Source organism: Myxocyprinus asiaticus, chromosome 24 (assembly GCF_019703515.2).
Source record: "Myxocyprinus asiaticus isolate MX2 ecotype Aquarium Trade chromosome 24, UBuf_Myxa_2, whole genome shotgun sequence".
Taxonomy (NCBI): Eukaryota; Metazoa; Chordata; class Actinopteri; order Cypriniformes; family Catostomidae; genus Myxocyprinus; species Myxocyprinus asiaticus.
In genome coordinates, this window is record NC_059367.1 from 37,222,622 (window position 1) to 37,236,573 (window position 13,952).

Sequence of the window (13,952 nt, forward strand, 5' to 3'; positions counted from 1 at the left end):
CCATAATAATTTCCTATTATTCTATTCAGTTGTCGACTAAGCACATTATTTATAGCTGCTACTCTTGATTTAATAATGTTTTTCCTAAAACAATTTATATACTAATGAATATTGTACTTAATTCTATATTTAATTTTATCTGTCATTAGTATAAACTTGGAAAAGCACAGTTCAGTCTTCCAAGCAATATTAGTCAATTCTATCTCAATAAGGAGATATTATGATCTAATCTACTGGCACTTACAGTCATCCTTATGATTTGTAAGACCCAAGCCCCTCCAAAACATACTTAACATTGAAGTATGAGGTCCATAATGATTTTTCCCATTTTAGAACTCATTGAAATGATTTCTACTTCCAAAAGTAGAACATTTGTATGTTTAGGGTGAGGGAGGTATTAATATGAGCACATGCAAAAGATTTGTTTATTGTATTTAAAAAAACAAAAAACAAAAAAAAAGTGGGATCACACACACAAACACATATGATCCTAGATAAGGAGCAATGCCTGTCTATTGGGTTTTAAATAGGTATGAGGAAAATATTTAAAAATGTACAGAGAAAATAATAGGCACATTTTTCAATCACTATTTGCTTAATATTTATAGGCTACACGTTCAGCATGGTCTCTGGGACCCAACACAGTAATGAAGTGAAATCAATCTTTACAGAGCACGAGAATGAAATTCCTCATACACCGCTGCGTTACGAGTCCGTGTGTGTGCGAGCACTCGATATATGTGACACCTCCTTCTTGCGCTTCAGGTCTGGTTGATAAACCTCACCTCTTCAAAGCACAAGTTACTCCCTGCACTGGAGTGAACAGTACATCTAAGACCTACGTATCAAGCTATAACATCGAGGAGAGGATTTGCACACGCAATACATGGTAAGACAGAGAGACCGATGCGCTATGAGCAGCGAGAGAGTTTATGACATGCTATATTATTGAATGGAAATAATGGAACCTTTTTATTTCATGAGGAAAAACCCTTCATACACTGCCAGTGTGGATTTTGCTGCCTTTATTGATGGATGCAGAGAGCCTGAAAAGGTTGTTTGAAAGATGTTAAATACTTTTTTAGTCGTTGGAGACGCCGATGGTCTTCAGTTAAGATCGGATGGAGTGTGCAGTATACTGTCAGTAAGGTTTTGGTGAAGATAGCTGTTTCTGTTCTATTCTATTCTATTCTATTCTATAGGACTATTGTTCTTTTCTGTTCTGTTGATCTATTATGTTCTGTTCTATTCTATTCTATTCTATTCTATTCTATTCTATTCTATGCTTATGTCTTTTTCTTCTCTATGCCGTTCTATTGGTCTGTTCTGTCTCATTCTATTCTTCTATTCTATTCTATTCTATTCTATTCAATTCTATTCTATTCTATTCTATTCTATTCTACTTAATGACACGTGACAGAGAGTGAGAGTGAGTTGACAGATTGTTCATGTGCAGCCTGGATAAATCTGCATCCAAAGTTCTGTTTTTAACAAAGGCTATTGGTACATTACATAATTCATCTGAATATTCAATAAACAACATCCCAGCCGTCATACATTTCTTTCTGTGTAATTGATCATTCTTCAGATATGCATATTTGTGTCAATATTAGAAGGCTGTTTATGTGAATGATCCCTATGTCCTCTCGTCCTCTCATTCTAACTTAAGACAGCAAGGAGAATGTGAATGTCTGTGGACTTTACCAGCATCTGCTGTCATGCTTCTATGCATATTCATGTTTTTATTACTTTGGGAATATGTAAATATATTCTCATGTTAAAACTCTTTAAGAGCCAACCTCTTAACATGAGCTTTGAAAAAAAAAAAAAAAAAACACACACCAAAGGCTTGTGGTAATTTTCACCATATAATTGTTATGCATGTAAGACATTCATCATTATGATAATTATCTTACTTTTTCTCTTCATAGCTGTTTCAAATATGCATTACAACCCAAGGTATTAATGTGAGAAAGCAAACTCTCAGGCATCAAAAAGCTTTAATTTACATGCCTTCACACTTGCTAGAGAACAGGGAGAAGTGCTGTTTTGTTATTATTTGTATTCGAAAAAAAAAAAAAAAACACTCAACCCTACTCTATTATAACCAAGAAACACAGACTAAAGTTACATGTTACATGAAGAGGAAAGTAATGCAAAAAATAAGTGTGCAAGTATCACTGGTGCAAAACCAAAGGGAACTAAAATGGGTTATACAGGTGCATCTCAATAAATTAGAATGTCGTGGAAAAGTTCATTTATTTCAGTAATTCAACTCAAATTGTGAAACTCGTGTATTAAATAAATTCAATGCACACAGACTGAAGTAGTTTAAGTCTCTGGTTCTTTTAATTGTGATGATTTTGGCTCACATTTAACAAAAACCCACCAATTCACTATCTCAAAAAATTAGAATACATCATAAGACCAATAAAAAAAACATTTTTAGTGAATTGTTGGCCTTCTGGAAAGTATGTTCATTTACTGTATATGTACTCAATACTTGGTAGGGGCTCCTTTTGCTTTAATTACTGCCTCAATTCGGCGTGGCATGGAGGTGATCAGTTTGTGGCACTGCTGAGGTGGTATGGAAGCCCAGGTTTCTTTGACAGTGGCCTTCAGCTCATCTGCATTTTTTTGGTCTCTTGTTTCTCATTTTCCTCTTGACAATACCCCATAGATTCTCTATGGGGTTCAGGTCTGGTGAGTTTGTTGGCCAGTCAAGCACACCAACACCATGGTCATTTAACCAACTTTTGGTGCTTTTGGCAGTGTGGGCAGGTGCCAAATCCTGCTGGAAAATGAAATCAGCATCTTTAAAAAGCTGGTCAGCAGAAGGAAGCATGAAGTGCTCCAAAATTTCTTGGTAAACGGGTGCAGTGACTTTGGTTTTCAAAAAACACAATGGACCAACACCAGCAGATGACATTGCACCCCAAATCATCACAGACTGTGGAAACTTAACACTGGACTTCAAGCAACTTGGGCTATGAGCTTCTCCACCCTTCCTCCAGACTCTAGGACCTTGGTTTCCAAATGAAATACAAAACTTGCTCTCATCTGAAAAGAGGACTTTGGACCACTGGGCAACAGTCCAGTTCTTCTTCTCCTTAGCCCAGGTAAGACGCCTCTGTCATTGTCTGTGGTTCAGGAGTGGCTTAACAAGAGGAATACGACAACTGTAGCCAAATTCCTTGACATGTCTGTGTCTTGATGCCTTGACCCCAGCATCAGTCCATTCCTTGTGAAGTTCACCCAAATTCTGGAATCGATTTTGCTTGACAATCATAAGGCTGCGGTTCTCTCGGTTGGTTGTGCATCTTTTTCTTCCACACTTTTACCTTCCACTCAACTTTCTGTTAACATGCTTGGATACAGCACTCTGTGAACAGCCAGCTTCTTTGGCAATGAATGTTTGTGGCTTACCCTCCTTGTGAAGGGTGTCAATGATTGTCTTCTGGACAACTGTCAGATCAGCAGTCTTCCCCATGATTGTGTAGCCTAGTGAACCAAACTGAGAGACCATTTTGAAGGCTCAGGAAACCTTTGCAGGTGTTTTGAGTTGATTAGCTGATTGGCATGTCACCATATTCTAATTTTTTGAGATAGTGAATTGGTGGGTTTTTGTTAAATGTGAGCCAAAATCATCACAATTAAAAGAACCAAAGACTTAAACTACTTCAGTCTGTGTGCATTGAATTTATTTAATACACGAGTTTCACAATTTGAGTTGAATTACTGAAATAAATGAACTTTTCCACGACATTCTAATTTATTGAGATGCACCTGTATATTTTTTCTGACGCAGGTTTAAGACTTAATCACAGATAAGCTGTGGTGAGGTTTGACAGTGAACAGTTTCTTCACTTTGTGCTGGGAATTTAATATTTAAATGCATTTCAGAAGTCTCCACAAAGGTAGACATACTACTTCTATTCCAAAATCTAGCCTACATAGGCAGCTGCCTTCTAAGACAGCTTCATAACCATAATGAATCCTCATAAGTGACAGATTTGGAGCACTTTACACAAATCATGCTCCTCGTATGAAGCGTACAGGATTTTAAATTACACTTCAAAAAATATAGTTGGTTTAACTTAATTCAGTTGTGGACATTAGTTCCACACAATGAAAATTAGCTTCTTTCATATTAAATTAAAATGTAGGCTCTACTCAAATACTTTGTAACAAAAACCTAAATTAATTGAGTTAACCTCATTTGAATGTAACCTATTCAAATACTTCTATTGAACCTTGCAGCGTGTTCCTTGCTAGCAACAAACGCATAAGCACATTATACAGTATATACAGTATGTTTATTTTTTTGTACTGTATAACAAGTATGGTGCTGCTGAGAGTTTATACAGATCCCCAATCAGTCATTATACTGAGTTTCCCTCAGTATTTGCTTCATGAGTAAAAGACTACACTGATTGCTTAATAGTAGCATACCCAACCTCGATCTAACCATTAGCTCCACTCTTCTCCGCAATGGTAACCTCTCAAAAAATGAAACATAACAGTAACTCCTCTAAATCCCAATATAACAGAACAATTAAATACTAACAAGCCTCCTAGTTGTTTCATTTTCTGTAGAAATACATTAAAGTACACTTACTTTTAAAATGTACTCTCCCAATCCAGTCCCATGCAAAGCATGGAGGGAACTGGAAATCCATTGCCCAGTTTCAGCCATACATTGATGCAACAAAGATTATTCACATAGTCCCAACACAATTGGATTAAGTGAACATAGAGGGATTGGACACATTTAAATTAAGTTCATACTAAATGCAAAAGAATTGTGTTGCATCAGCTCATTTTAAATAAGTTAATTGATCAAGCAGTAAAAATCACGTTGAGTGAACATTATCTGTCTGAATCCATTTGAACATTTCATAGCAATGTGATGATATCACTTTTTGATGACTGTGTTGAATATCACTTGGACTTTACGCAATATAAGTATGTTTTCATTTCAAACATAAATGTATTTAATTGATTTAAAGTGTACTGGTTTAGTATTTCCAATAGAGCTGCTTTCCCTTTTTCAGTGTAGTAAGAAACATTTGAGTTGTAATTTACATTTATGCATTTGGCAGATGCTTTTCTCCAAAGCAATTTACAAGGCACTTAACCCTTATTGAGGGACAATCCCCTGGAGCAACCTGGAGTTAAGTGCCTTGCCTTGCGACGTTGTGTCGATGTAGTGACACTAGGGGTCACTCTTGGGAGCCCGAGACACCTCTGGTCTTTGATTAAAGGCCAATGAAAATTGGCGAGTTGTAGTTGCATACCACTCCCCCGGACATACGGGTATAAAAGGAGCTGGTATGCAACCACTCATTCAGATTTTCTCTTTCGGAGCCGAACGGTCGATGTTTACTGAGCTGACTATTCATTCACCTCTGCTGGATCTGATGGCGCATTTCAGCGGCTTCTCCCTCCTCTGCACTGGTGTACTGCAGAGAACGCCCCTGGGTGCTTCGGCAGAAATAAGAGAGTATATTTCTCTAAAAGAGCATATTTCTCTAAAAGAGCGGCACACATGGAACATCTTTTTAAAGACACGTCTTTTTAAAGATGCCTTTCCGTTTGTGTGTTATTCCTGGTTGCGGTCATTATCTCTCAACTTCTGATGGTTACGATCGCTGTCTTTCGTGTCTGGGCACGACCCGCATGAAGACAGCGTTCGTGGATGGATCATGTACTCATTGCGAGAACATGACCATGGCAACATTGCACCCCAGCAGCTCCCCGCCTCGGTCCTTCTACCTACAGGTATGAGGCCAGCGCGGCTAGCACTGGGGGCGATTTGGGGACCCCAATGGGACCACCTCCACCGGAAATCCCCCCACGAACCTCCCATTCCCCAGCACACTCGTCTGCCCTGATTGGGCTTCCGGATGAGTCCGCCGGCTCATATCACAGCGAAGCTGATGAGCTCTTGAGCGCAGCATTGGACAGCGGGCTCGTCCAGTCAGACGCGGAAGCCTCAGCTGGGCTCCCCCCCTCGGGTACGGTCGGCCAGTCACAGGCTGACGCGGAAATGATGGACATGCTTTCCCATGCTTTCCCATGCTCATCCAAGGCCTGTAGGTTTATGTCGTCCCTGACGGTCAAAGCCTACAGTGCCGCTGGACAAGCTGCCTCCGCCCTGCATGCCATGGCACTTCTGCAAGTCCACCAAGCCAAGGTGCTAAAGGAATTGCATGAGGGTACTTCCACCCCAGGATTGATGCAGGAGCTGTGCTCGGTGACCGACCTCGCTCTCCGGGTGACGAAGGTCACGGCACGGTCTCTCGGGCGGGCGATGTTCACCTTGGTGGTCCAGGAGCTCCACCTTTGTCTCAACCTGGTCGAGATGGGAGAGGCCGACAAGGCATGGTTCCTTGCTGCCCCCATTTCCCAGGTTGACTTATTTGGTGACACCGTCGAGGACTTTGCCCAGCAGTTCTGGAGGGTGAAGCAGCAGATGGAGGCTATCCGGCACATCCTGCCCCGGCGTGGCTCAAGATCCCGCACCCTGCCTGCTCGTCGCCAAGGGCATCCCCCTGCGGTGACTGCACCTGCTCTGCCGCAGCCCGCCCCTTCGGCCCGGCCCCGGCGTGGAGCTCATCACAGGAAGCAGACGCCACTCATCTCACGGCTGACCGCCAAGAACCTGCAAAAGGCTTCGAAGCGCCCCTGAGACGGGCGACCCAGGGACGTCGAAACCTACTGCTTTGGAGCTGGTAAACAGACCACTCCATCCCCCGGTGGAGGGCTGGGAGGAGAATCTTTTGTTGCCTTTTCATTTAATTTCGCCGCATGCCCAAGTGGCTGCGGTACCCAAGAGTTCAGCAAAAGAGCGGTTTCCTTGTTCCCTGGGTCACATACCCAGTGTGCACGGCCGTCATCACGACCACCGTCCACCATTCCATTTTGGCAGGTTTGGCGCTCCAGCGGCAGTCTCCCCGCCCCTGCGTGCCCAGTTGTGGCACAAATCCACCCCTGATGTGACAGTCTCCATGGGTCATGAGGACAGGCCTCTTCCTCCCCCATCCCAGGCTGTTCTGGGGGTGGTCACAAGGAGCCAGGTAAGTGCTTCGATGTCCCTGAACTCAGCACAGCCACAACACGGCGTGGCACCTCAGGCTCAGCCCCGCCACGAGGCCCCACCCGCCGGTACGTCCGACGAGATTGTCCCCTTGGTCCCCCTCGCCCGAAGCTTGGACGCGTGGCTTGCGCTTTCTAATCTGTCGCGATGGCTGATCCGGACCATCTGACTCGGCTACGCAATTCAGTTCGCCAGGCGTCCGCCCAGGTTCAGCGGTATCCACTTCACCTCGGTGAAGGGCGAGAACGCTGCTACCTTGCACTCAGAGATCACTACCCTCCTACGGAAGGATGCGATAGAGCCTGTCCCTCCAGCCGAGATGAAGAAGGGGTTTTACAGCCCCTACTTCATTGTACCAAAAAAAGGCGGCGGGTTGCGGCCAATCTTGGACCTGCGAGTACTGAACCGGGCTTTACACACTCCTGTTCAAGATGCTGATGCAAAAACGCATTCTAATGAGCATCCGGCATCAAGATTGGTTCGCGGCGGTAGATCTGAAGGACGCGTATTTCCACGTCTCGATTCTACCTCGACACAGACCCTTCCTATGGTTTGCATTCGAGGGTCGGGCGTATCAGTACAAGGTCCTCCCTTTCGGCCCGTCCTTGTCCCCTCGTGTCTTCACGAAGGTCGCAGAGGCAGCCCTTGCCCCACTAAGGAAAGTGGGCATTCGCATCCTCAACTATCTCGACGACTGGCTAATCCTAGCTCACTCTCAGGATGTGTTGTGTGCACACAGGGACCAGGTGCTCTCACACCTCAGCCGACTAGGGCTTCGGGTCAACTGGGAAAAGAGCAACCTCCTCCTGGTTCAGGGCATCTCTTTTCTTGGCTTGGAGTTGGACTCAGTCTCGTTGACAGCGCGCCTCACGAACGAGCGTGCACAGTCGGTGCTGACCTGTTTGAAGGCGTTCAGACAGAAGACAGCGGTTCCACTGAAACTGTTTCAGAGGCTCCTGGGGCATATGGCATCCTCAGCGGGTTGATGCATATGAGACCGCTTCAGCACTGGCTTCAGACTCGAGTCCCGAGATGGGCATGGCGCCACGGTACACATCGCGTGGCCATCACACCGATCTGTCACCGCCTCTTCAGCCCTTGGACCGACCTCACGTTTCTACGGGCAGGTGTTCCCCTAGAGCAGGTCTCCAGGCATGTCATGTTTATGACAGACACCTCTAAAACCGGCTGGGGCACTGTATGCAATGGGCACGCAACCGCCGGCTCATGGACGGGCCCGCGGCTGCATTGGCATATCAACTGCCTCGAGTTGCTGGCAATTCTGCTCACCCTGCGGAGGTTTTGGCCATTGATACAGGGCAAGCATGTGTTAGTTCGGACAGACAACACGGCAACGGTAGCATATGTCAACCGTCAAGGCGGTCTGCACTCCCGTTGTATGTCACAACTCACCCGCCGTCTCCTCCTCTGGAGTCAGCAGCACCTCAAGTCGCTGCAAGCCACTCACATCCCGGGCAACCTCAACACTGCAGTGGACACGCTGTCATGGCAGGTTACCCTCAGGGGAGAGTGGAGACTCCACCCTCAGGTGGTCCAGCTGATTTGGAGTCAATTCTGGCAGGCACAGGTAGACCTGTTCGCCTCCAAAGAATCCTTCCACTGCCCGCTCTGGCACGCCCTGATCGAGGCACCTCTTGGTATAGACGTGCTGGCACACAGCTGGCCCCCTGGATTTGCAAATATGTGTTTCCCCCAGTGAGCCTACTTGCACAGACCCTGTGCAAGGTCAGGGAGGACGAGGAGCAGGTCATCCTGGTAGCATCCTACTGGCCCACCCAGATATGGTTCTCGGACCACACGCTCCTCGCGACAGCTCCCCCCTGGCGAATTCCCCTGAGGAAGGACCTTCTTTCTCAGGGACAGGGCACCATCTGGCACCCGTGACCAGACCTCTGGAATCTCCATGTCTGGCCCCTGGACGGGATGCGGAAGACTTAAGCGGCCTACCACCTGCGGTGGTAGACACGATCACTCAGGCTAGAGCCCCCTCTACGAGGCACCTGTATGCCTTTAAGTGGCGTCTGTTCGCTAAGTGGTGTTCTTCCTGACGCGAAGACCCCCAGAGATGCGCAGTCAGATCGGTGCTTTCCTTCCTGCTGGAGAGGTTGGAAGGGTGGCTGTCCCCCTCCACCTTGAAGGTGTATGTAGCCGCTATAGCAGCACACCACAACACAGTGGATGGTAAGTCCTTAGGGAAGCACAACTTGATCATCAGGTTCCTGAGTGGTGCCAGGAGGTTGAATCCCTTCAGACTGCGCCTCGTTCCCTCATGGGACCTCTCAGTAGTTCTTCAGGGTCTACAGAGAGCCCCCTTTGAGCCCTTGCAGTCAGCTGAGCTTAAGGCACTCTCTTTGAAGACTGCCCTCCTGACTGAGCTCACTTCCATCAAGAGGGTAGGAGACCTGCAAGCGTTCTCTGTCAGCAAAACGTGCCTGGAGTTCGGTCCGGACTACTCTCATGTGATCCTGAGACCCCGACCAGGCTATGTGCCCAAGGTACCCACGACCCCTTTTAGGGACCAGGTGGTGAACATGCAAGTGCTGCCCCAGGAGGAGGCAGACCCAGCCCTGACGTTGCTGTGTCTGGTGCGTGCTTTACACATCTATTTGGATCGCACGCAAAGCTTTAGAGTCTCTGAGCAGCTCTTTGTCTGCTTTGATGGACAGCGAAAAGGAAGCGCTGTCTCCAAGCAGAGGTTCACCCACTGGCTCATTGATGCCATAACAATGGCATATCACACCCAGGATGTGCCACCCCTGGCAGGGCTACGAGCCCATTCTACCAGGGTTGTAGCGGCCTCCTGGGCCTTAACCAGTGGCGCCTCTCTAACAGACATTTGCAGAGCAGCGGGCTGGGCAACACCCAACACCTTTGCGAGGTTCTACAATCTCCGGGTGGAACCGGTTTCGTCCCGTGAAGTGGCACGCACAAGCAGGTAAGACCTCCCCTGAGCTGAAGACGTGCGCTGTTGACTCCCAGTAGTGTTCACAAACTGTGTTCCCTGGATGATTTCCTCTGAGCACTGTGGCAGTTTGTGGAGAAACTCGTTGCCGGCTCAGTACACGTGCTAACTAAGCCCTGCACTGGGGTAGGTGCTCCGCATGTGGTGGTTCCCCGTAGGTAACCCCATGCGATGTATATCTTCTGCTAATTCGTTTCCATGTTGGTAAACTGCGTCTTCCTTAGGCAGAGGCCCCTCTGTCCCAGTCACCATGCTCGTAGAAACTCCTCCCCCATAGGGTAGGACCTACCATGGGACTTCTCCACATGACATACTTCCGACAAAGCTCGGCAAGACCATGTGATGTATTTCCACTCAAAATACCCCCCCCCCCACCCCCGGGTGGGGTGTGGTCTCTGCGGTGTCTTCCCCTTGGGAGTGACACCCCCCCCAACTAGACCTGGTGGCCCCAGTCGGTTAATTCCTTTTTTTATGGGGAGAGGAAAAAAAAGAGGATAAGAGGCCACGATCTTTTGGGCAGTCGACTTGTCCCCAAAAGGCCGGAGGTAACGTGTCGGCCTGGTGTGCTGGATACGAGGCACACAGTGATCTGCCCGTCACATACCGCCAGTTCATGTAACACAGTTCAGCCAGTTGCGGCGTTTCATATAGGGACCCCTAGTGTCACTACATCGACACAACGTCGAGAGAGTGACAGATAGGGAATGTCCTGGTTACTTGCGTAACCTCCGTTCCCTGATGGAGGGAACGAGACGTTGTGTCCCTACTGCCACAACGCTGAACTACCCGCTGAAATGGCCGGGACCTTGTCTCGGCTCCTCAGCACAAAACCTGAATGATTGGTTGCATACTAGCTCCTTTTATACCCGTATGTTCGGGGGAGTGGTATGCAAATACCACTCGCCAATTTTCATTGGCCTTTTATCAAAGACCAGAGGTGTCTCAGGCTCCCAAGAATGACCCCTAGTGTCACTACATTGACACAACGTCTCATTCCCTCCATCAGGGACAGAGGTTACGCAAATAACCAGGACGTTTTTTTACTGTATCATTTTTACAGCCTTTTAACGTTAAAATTACTGACATTTTTTACAGTGTACCCTGCTCCTTTGGGTTTTTACCCCTAAATGGTTTGTTTGACTCGACAAGCGGCACAATTAAATTTGACTTGATAATTGACATATTTAATATACACTCACTGAGAACTTTATTAGGAACACTATGGTCCTATAAAGTGCCTGACGTGGTCTTCTGCTATTGTAGCCCATCTGCCTCAAGGTTCGACGTGTTGTGCATTCTGAGATGCTATTCTGCTCACTACAATTGTACAGAGTGGTTATCTGAGTTACCGTAGCCTTTCTATATCGAGCCAGTCTGGTCATTCTCCTTTTTTGGCGACCATTCTGAGTAAACTTTAGAGACTGTTGTGCGTGAAAATCCCAGGAGATCAGCAGTTACAGAAATACTTAAACCAGCACGTCTGGCACCATAAATCATGCCACGGTCGAAATCACTGAGATCACATTTTTTCACCATTCTGATGGTTGATTTGAACATTAACTGAAGCTCCTGACCTGTCTCTGCATGATTTTATGCATTGCACTGCTGCCACATGATTTGATAATCACATGAATAAGTAGGTGTACAGGTGTTCCTAAGTGTTAAGTGAGTGTATTTATTAGCAGTATTCTGCTCAACTACGCCACAGTCACATTTATGAAAATGCTTAAACTCCCTTATCATGTCCAATTGGAAAGGAATTTTAGCTTGAACTAAACCTGTAATGTGTCTACATTTTCAGCTGTATTGGAATACAAATCATGTTTTCCCCATTTAGACTATAAAACCACTAATACTATTTAGCGCCTATATACCTGAACTTCTGCCAAAAATATAGAAGTCTACACTCAACAGAGGCCTGTAGTTTTTGCTGGTCTCAGAAACTGTGCTAGCAAAACCCCAAATGATGACACCTCTAATTTAGAAGTGCTTGCAATGGATGCAACAACATGTTTGGGCCGTTCAGAACAGCTGACACTCGCATATCCAATATGCCAGTGGTGTGTAGTGGACATCTGAAAATGTAAATTCATGTTCCAGATTTATTCAATCTTTGCACAGTAAAAGACAAATGGACACCATTTACCTTACACTATCAACAAGCAACCAGTAATGTAATATTTTCAATGTTTAAATTAGAAGAATAGTTATCCCCAAAATGAAAATTCTGTTCATGCTTTTGAGACACTGCCTCCCTTGTCCCTTCAGAGAACACATTCAATAATGGCCATTATGTACTCTTTGTCTCAGATATTGACCAGAGATTATCTGCTTTACTGCAACAAAATATCACCCAGAAGGAGATTCATTAGCAAATGTCTCACCTCCTAATTGAAAACAATCAGTGTCCATTGAGAGGTTATCTATTGAGTATAGAGATGGGGTGACTGGGTTAGCAATAATGAGCTTTATTACCACTTATGAGCCAAGTGTGCAGAACATCTGGGCTGAGTCTCTGTGATTGATTGGCTGTCACTTGTAATTAAACTCAATAACATGTGTGATCTATATTAATTACTCCAAACAAATTATTTCTATTTAGATGGATGTTTCTTGACTTAATCAGTAAAAGTGTCTGATGGTGTCATCTTATATACTGAATCTCTCACCAGTCCTGTTTTACCAAATCAAAAGAAAGTTAAAAGTATTTTCTTAAGTATTTTGTTCAAAAAGATAGTTCTGCCCCAAACTCACAGCAGTTGTTGAGCCAGTGTTGCTGTGTTGGTCTGGTCAGGATGCTCAAACAGACAGAATACCTAAATCTTTTGATAGCCCCTCAGTTTACACTTTAAATCAACCTTTAAAAGGCTTACTTATAGTTGTGTTTGCAAATAAAGCTGATATACAAAAATAACATGCTTCAGTCTACGTCATTAATGGCAATTGCAACCATTATTTTATGGTGTTTATGTAATATTTTGGGTTGTGTCTCAATCAACTCCCCAGCTCCCTATGTCATGTATCAGTATATTGTGAACAAGAATTGGGACACTTATGACTCAATTACCTGCGACACAAATTATGAGGTTGCGCTTTTAAACAGCTGTTTTTAAAGCTGCACTATGTATGAATTTTTGGTTAAAAATGAACAAATTGCCATTATTGATTGAGTACATAAACAACCAGTGTTCAAAACAATGTTCTTACCGTACCCTGATTCACTTCTGCAAGCCTATAAAAATTATTTGTATTTTGAGCTGTCGGGTCTGATTTGGTGTGAAATCGCTGGCTTATGATGTACATCTTTGCGTCATTATGTCATGTCCATGAACATTGGAAAGAAGAGCCAGCTGTCTCGTTCCCATGCAAACAGTAGATGGTGGTAATGCACTGTTTTAATTTGCAAGTAGCCGTTAAAAAGAAGAAAGAAACTACAGTTCAGTCAGTCACACAGTCAGGCAGCAATCTGGATGGATATTTATCTGTTATCCATTTGGCAAAGTTGTTTAGCTGCTATAGTGTTTGGATATGTTTTCTGGTGGGGTTGTTGAAGCTAATATTGCTTGTATGAATTGAACAATACTCGTGTGTTAACTGATCGCTATGTATTTACATTGTTGGGTGAAGTTACTGTGACATGTTTACTAATATTTATGACTTCTGAAATTGACTTCTTGTAACTGTTATATTGCATTTTAAGCATATTATTTTCATGTTTAACAAAATACATTTTATCCCCATCATTATTGAATTCTCATTTTATGTTTTTAGTTTACGGTGTTATTGTATGTATTGCATAGACATACTATTATAGTTTGTTCATTATTATACGGTTCACTTGCATTACCAATTGAGGCTGTACAGTATAAT

At 44.8% G+C, this 13,952-nt stretch overlaps 1 protein-coding gene across 1 annotated transcript in view; it reads left to right on the forward strand.

Moving 5' to 3' along the window:
* The first annotated feature begins 816 nt into the window (after positions 1-816).
* LOC127415474 (neuropeptide Y receptor type 1-like) overlaps positions 817-13,952 on the forward strand; it is a 33,193-nt gene continuing 20,057 nt past the window's right edge. Inside the window, exon 1 of the mRNA XM_051654248.1 lies at positions 817-889. The gene's annotated coding sequence lies outside the window, so the exon portion shown is untranslated. The remainder of the gene's footprint in view (positions 890-13,952) is intronic.